Source organism: Ailuropoda melanoleuca, chromosome 5, assembly GCF_002007445.2.
Source record: "Ailuropoda melanoleuca isolate Jingjing chromosome 5, ASM200744v2, whole genome shotgun sequence".
Lineage (NCBI taxonomy): Eukaryota > Metazoa > Chordata > Mammalia > Carnivora > Ursidae > Ailuropoda > Ailuropoda melanoleuca.
Genome location: NC_048222.1, coordinates 9,924,515 through 9,931,335, shown reverse-complemented (window position 1 = coordinate 9,931,335; position 6,821 = coordinate 9,924,515). Strand labels below are relative to the sequence as shown.

Sequence of the window (6,821 nt, the reverse complement as noted above, 5' to 3'; positions counted from 1 at the left end):
CTTTGAATTGCGAGATATTTTTTTCCCCCACAACCAGCCCCAAATACAGTAACTTACAATAAGAGATTCTCAGTAAATTTTAGTGGAATTGAATCAACATGGCTTTTGAAAACTGTAACATGGAATAACAGAAATTAAATATAAGGCTGGGAAGGTAAATTTGAGGAAATTGCTCAGGAAGTATAATAAGGGGACATTGATATGGAAAAAAAAGAGAAAAGTAAATTAGGGGATCTAAATAGATTAATAAAATTCTAGGAATCAAAAAAATAGAGAAATGAAAGAAGGATATTATCAAATAAATTACACAAGAAAAATTCCAAGAACTGAAAAACATGTATTTACAGATTTAAAGGGCCCATTGAGGGCTGAAACAAATGAAGAAAAAACTCACATCAACTCATATAATAGTGAAATTTTAGAAACTGGAATAGGAAGTAAGCTTGAAGACTGCTAGGGGAACGAGAAGATCAAATATCAATGATTTGGGGCTGGATTTTTGAACTGCAAAATCAGTAGCTATAACATAACAAAATGGCACTTTGAAAATTCTGAGGTAAAAATCAATCCAACCTAGAATTCTACACAACAAAGCTAATATTAATCAAGTATCAGAAGAAAATGAAATGTTTTGTGGCACACAAGATCTCAAAAGTCTACTTTCCATATATCCTTTCTCATGAAGTGACAGGAGGATGTGTTCTACCCAAACAAGAAAGTAAATCAATAAAGAGGAAGACAGTAGTAGATCCAAGCAACAGGAGATCAAAACAGGATCAAAGGGACTTTCTAGTGTTGTGATGAAAAAAAGATTCAGGATGAAAGCTATGTTTGAGGCTCAGGGGCCCAGAGTTCACATTATATCAGATGGTTAGGGAGTTCCAGGAGAGATATTGATGAGCAAAAAATAAAATAATTACAATTCTTTATGGTTTGCTCATGCTAAGATAATTTATTTTACATCTATGTAGGAATGCTAAGGGGAAAAAGTCATGGTATTATAGAAAACCACATGAAAACACTAAGGCAATTATAAACTCTAGAAAAACAAAAAATTGTATGAGACAGTAAATATATAACATTCTGTATCTCAATTTGAATAATTTAAACATAATAATAATGATTGCTTGGAACATGAAAAAGAAAGTATGTACATGTACATGTATAAGAAAGAAAGTATAAGAGAGTTAAATTTTCACCTCTATAAAAGAAAGACAAGAATTAGTTGTTGAATGTAAAAATCATAAAATAGTAGTATGTGCCTATTGTTTAAAAATATATGGTACATATAAAAAGAAACAGAAAAATTGAAAGTAATTATCTCCACAAGTGAGCATAACTCACAGGTGGGGAATAGTGGAGCTGAGGAAAAAACAAAAATTAAGTTAAAAATTACATGATGATTTCCCCCAAATTCATGCAACTATATTTATATTACATGTGTGTATATATATGTACATATATATATACACATATATAAACTATATTTAACTATATATTGAGTTCGAAAGAAGCACTAAATTATAATTCTTAATAATAGAAATAATTGAAACTAATATCTACACATTGGATTGTGTGTGTGCATGCACACACACACACACATATATATACTCACCTAGATACATACTGTTTAATATTAGTCACACGTGCTCTTGAGCACTGGAAATTTACTAGTCCAAATTGAGATGTGCTATAAATATAAAATATACACTGGATTTTGAAGACCTGGTACCAAACAAAAATTTTTTTTTCCATTCTCAATATTATTATTTTCCATTTTTAAAAATTTTGATAAGAATATTTAACATGAGTTCTACACTTTGACAAATTTTTAAGAGTACAATACTCTATTGTTCCCTATAGTTCGATATTGTGCAGCAGATTTCCAGAAGTTACTCATCTTGCATAACTGAAACTTTATACCTGTTGAACAAAATCCCATTTCCCCCTCCCCCTAACCTTTTGCAACCAACATTCTACTCTCTGCTTCTGTAAGTTTGAGTATTTTAGGTGCTTCATATAAGTGGAATCATGCAGTATTTGTCCTGTCACTGGCCTATTTCACTTAGCATAATGTCCTTCAGTTTCATTCATTTTGTCGCATATGGTAGGCTTTCTTTCTTTTTAAAGGCTAAGTAATATTCCATTGTATGTATATATAGCATTTTCTTTTTTCATCTATCTATTGATGTCTATTTTGGTTGTTTTCCTATCTTGACTATTGTGAAGAATGCTGAAATAAACATCTGTTAGTTCTATTTTTTGTTTTTTGAAAAAAACTTTATACTATTTTCGATAGTGGCTGCACCATTTTACATTCCCACTTGCAGTGTACAAGGGTGAAAAAAACCTTTTTAAAAACACAGGTAAATGGAAAGACATTCTGTGTTCATTAATTGGAAGACTTAATATCTTTAAAATATCCATACTATCCACAGCAATCTACAGATGCAATCCTATCCCCATCAAAATCCCTGTGGTATTTTTTATAAAAATAGAAAGAACAATCCTGAAATTCATGTGGAACCACAGAAGATCCCAAATAGTCCAAGCACTCTTAAGAAAGAAGAACAAACCTAGAGGCATCAAACTCATTTATTTCAAAATATATTACAAAGCTATAGTAATTAAACCAGCATGGTACTGGCTTTAAGACTGACATATGGACCAATGGAAGAGAAATCTAGAAGTAAATTCATGTACAACGGAACTTCAACAAGGGTGTCAAGAACACACAAAAGGGAAAGGATAGTCTCTGAGAAATGATGGGGAAACTGGATATCCACATGCAAAATAATGAAATGGACCTTTATCTTTTTTTTTAAAGGATTTTATTTATTTATTTGACAGAGATAGAGACAGCCAGCGAGAGAGGGAACACAAGCAGGGGGAGTGGGAGAGGAAGAAGCAGGCTCATAGTGGAGGAGCCTGATGTGGGGCTCGATCCCATAACGCTGGGATCACGCCCTGAGCTGAAGGCAGACGCTTAACCGCTGTGCCACCCAGGCGCCCCTTGGACCTTTATCTTATGCTACACACAAAAACCAATTCAAAATGGATTAAAGGCTTAAACATAAGACTGGAAACTGTAAAACTCTTAGAAGAAAACATAGAGAGAAATCTTTGACATTAGTCTTGGCAATGATTTTTTAGATAGAAACTGCAGGTAATAAAAGCAAAAATAGACAAAAGGGGCCACAGCAAACCAGAAAGCATCCGCATAACAAAGGAAACCATCAACCGAATGAAGACAACCTTTCAAATGGTTCTCCCATTTGCAAACCCTCTACCTGGTAATGAGTTAATATCACTACTGTATTTTTATATTGATTTAGTGGTAATATTTGTGATATATTGGGTTATAGAAAATAAATAATTAAATCTGTCTCACCTGTTACTTTTGCTTGTTGCTAGATGTGTCTACTAGAAAATTTAAAATCACACATGTGGTGCTCTTTCCACCATCTTGGAGCCTGTGGAGTCCAGCTGGGGACAGAACTAAAACAACAAATATGTGTGGAAGGCTGTGGTCCAAGGCCATGTTTGCTGGCTATAAGCAAGGATCTCCGGAACCAGAGGGAGCACACAGCTCTTCTTAAAATTGAAGATGTTTATGCTCGAGATGACACTGAATTCTTTCGAGACAAGAGATGCGCTTATGTGTACACAGCAGAGAACAACACAGTGACTCCTGGTGGCCAACTGAACAAAACCAGAGTAATACGGGGAAAAGTAACTCATGTTCATGGAAACAGTGGCAAGGTTCGTGTCAAATTCCGAAGGAACCTTCCTGCCAAAGCTGTTGGCCACAGAATCCATGTGCTGCTGCCTCAAGGACTTAAACTTACTGAAAAGTACATAAATAAAGGTGTAGATTTTAAATAAATAAATACATAAATAACAAATACAATGACATATGTGGCTTGTGTTATATATTTTTTGATTCCTTGTTCCTTCACTGTAGGGACCGTACTTTATCCATCATTGATACTTAGAATGGTACCTAGCATATTTGGGGTGATAAAAAAATTTGCTTAATGAAGTAATGAACACCACAATGATTTTTTGGATTGTGATTGGTCAGGACTCTCACTGCCTATACCAGAAAAATCTCAAACTAACAGTGGTTCGAATAATTTAGATGTTTATTTTTGACAAAAAAGAAGTTTGGAGCTAGGCACCTGGGCACCATGCCGTGACTCCTCACTCTCTTGGGGGGGCAGAGGCTCCTCCAGCTTTCTGCAACCTCATCTTTGCTTTCAAACATGCTCGTCAGATAAAGAATTGTAAATGATGCCAAAATAGACTAGAAGTAAATCTGTGTTTACCTCCATTATAATCCATTTTAGTGAAAGAACTTCTATGGGGGGTAGATCACAGACAGCATCCAGATACATTGTTTTTGAAATATTTACACTTAAAAGGGAAATGTTTTAACTTAGGTACCTAGAGGAATGTGTAGTTAGCGTGTCTTATAGTCTCTCCTTCAAATATCAGATGTTTCAGGCAAGCTCTTGCCAAGGGCTGGATCAGAAGCAGGACTGAAATCTCCCAGGAGTGCCTGTAGAGCCTCTGTTTTGTGCTGTTGATTAAAGAGAGAGCCATATGCTTTAGGTAACAGGTGTGCAGGTGGCAAAGCCGACATTCTGTTGCGCAAATTTCGTTATCCTGACTGGTATGCTAGCCCAGATGGGGGGCTACTGTATTTGTGTACAACAGCTGATAACAGGGTGTCTGTGCAAAGCCAGCATTTACTCAAAAAAAAAAAAAAAAAAGAGCCTTGAGTCAAGGCAAGCACTTGAACAAGAATTTGGTTGAAAATGCTTGCCCAAGGAGAGGATGAGTAAGTTTTGGACTGGCAAAAGGCAGGTGGAACGATCTGGTAGTTTCAACCATAAAATACCTTACGCAGAGTCTGGGTAGGAGAATGAGTTTTAGAAGGGTGGACCCTAAAGAGTTAGCAATGAGATATATTCCAAGATTCTGAATAAGTCAAGCTGAGGCTAAGGGTTTTGTTCTGTTTGAACTTTGGAGACAGTTCTAGTATCTTCGGTGATTATCGTTTTTGTTTCTTTAATGTTTAGGTAGCCTGATAGCAAATTTCACTCACACTATAACCTGGATGTGTGGTATAAATTCAGCTCTTTTTATTTGTTTTTCTCTGGTTTATTTCCCCAAGGCTTCCCTAGTTGTGTAATTCTACATCAAGCTTCTGGCTTGGTTGGGAAGGATCCTCTCTCCACCTAGGAGAACTGTATGCTCTAGGTTCTTCAAGCTTGGCCAGTGCCACACCAAAGGACAAGAATTTGAAAAATCTTCTCTCAAGATGATGGCTTGGGTTGCTTGGCTGATGTTGCATAATCCCTTTGGATGCCAGGAGCTGAGTGTTCCTGCGGCATTTCTCTTTGAATCCTATGTAATATACGCTCTCATTTCTTTAGGGAGATGGATTCCCAGGGAAGCCAGATGAAGGTCATTTATTTGTCAAGGCAAATGAGGAAATCGCACTGAACTTTTAAAAAGCACATCCACCCTTTCAGCTAATCCCTACCTTNGATCCCATAACGCTGGGATCACGCCCTGAGCCGAAGGCAGACGCCCAACCGCTGTGCCACCCAGGCGCCCCCGCACTGAACTTTTAAAAAGCACATCCACCCTTTCAGCTAATCCCTACCTGCTTGATTCTAGCAGTTCGCCGTTGGCATGATCTGGGACTCCTAGATTATAAGTCTTCTGAGAGCAGAGATCCTGGTTGTTGTTTCCCACTGTACAGCAAGCTCCTCAGACACTACTTTAAGGACTCAGTAATCAACCAGTAAATATTTTTTGAATGAATGAATAAACCATGAAGAATTTGGAATCTATACCCAGATGGAACAGATTAACCCAAAGATGACTCACGTTCATCTAAGTCCAAGAAAACTCATTTTCTGTAATGTTGAGAAGAAAGTAGATGTAGGCCATTGAACAGATGAATTGTAAACCAGTGAGTCTCTAATGTGGGGCAGATGCAGAACACTTCAGGTTAAATGTTGTGTGGATCNGATGTAGGCCATTGAACAGATGAATTGTAAACCAGTGAGTCTCTAATGTGGGGCAGATGCAGAACACTTCAGATTAAATGTTGTGTGGATCGCACTTTGAAAATATCCTGAATGCGCTATGTCTGAAGAGAACATTAGGGGAAATAATTTGGCAAAAATTGGAGGCCATCCATAAGATGGTATAGAACTCTACACACGTGTGCACACGTGCGCATGCACACACACGCACACACACACATGCATACACACACAATCTGAATTAGATCAGTGGATTGTATCAAAGTCAATGTCTTGGTTGTGCTGTTACACTGCAATTTTACAAAACGTTACCATTGGAGGAAACTGGGCAACGTGTACAAGGACCCTTTCTGTATCATTTCTCACAATTGCATGTAAACCTACAATTATTTCAATAAAATTCCAATAAAAGCAAAAAATAATACTAAAGAGAGAGACGAGACCATGGCAAGAAGGCTTATCAAAACTACAAGGACACCAACATTGGAGACTGCTCAATTAACATGGGAATACAGCAAGTCTGACTCTACTCATGGGAGCTTTCTTAGCTTTAGATGATGGAGCAGAGGCTTAAAATGAATATTTTCTCTAGAGNCAATAAAATTCCAATAAAAGCAAAAAATAATACTAAAGAGAGAGACGAGACCATGGCAAGAAGGCTTATCAAAACTACAAGGACACCAACATTGGAGACCGCTCAATAAACATGGGAATACAGCAAGTCTGACTCTACTCGTGGGAGCTTTCTTAGCTTTAGAT

General features: G+C 36.9%; 1 pseudogene; it reads left to right on the top strand.

Moving 5' to 3' along the window:
- The first annotated feature begins 3,512 nt into the window (after positions 1-3,512).
- LOC109490214 lies at positions 3,513-5,088 on the top strand (annotated as a pseudogene).
- Positions 5,089-6,821: the final 1,733 nt, after the last annotated feature.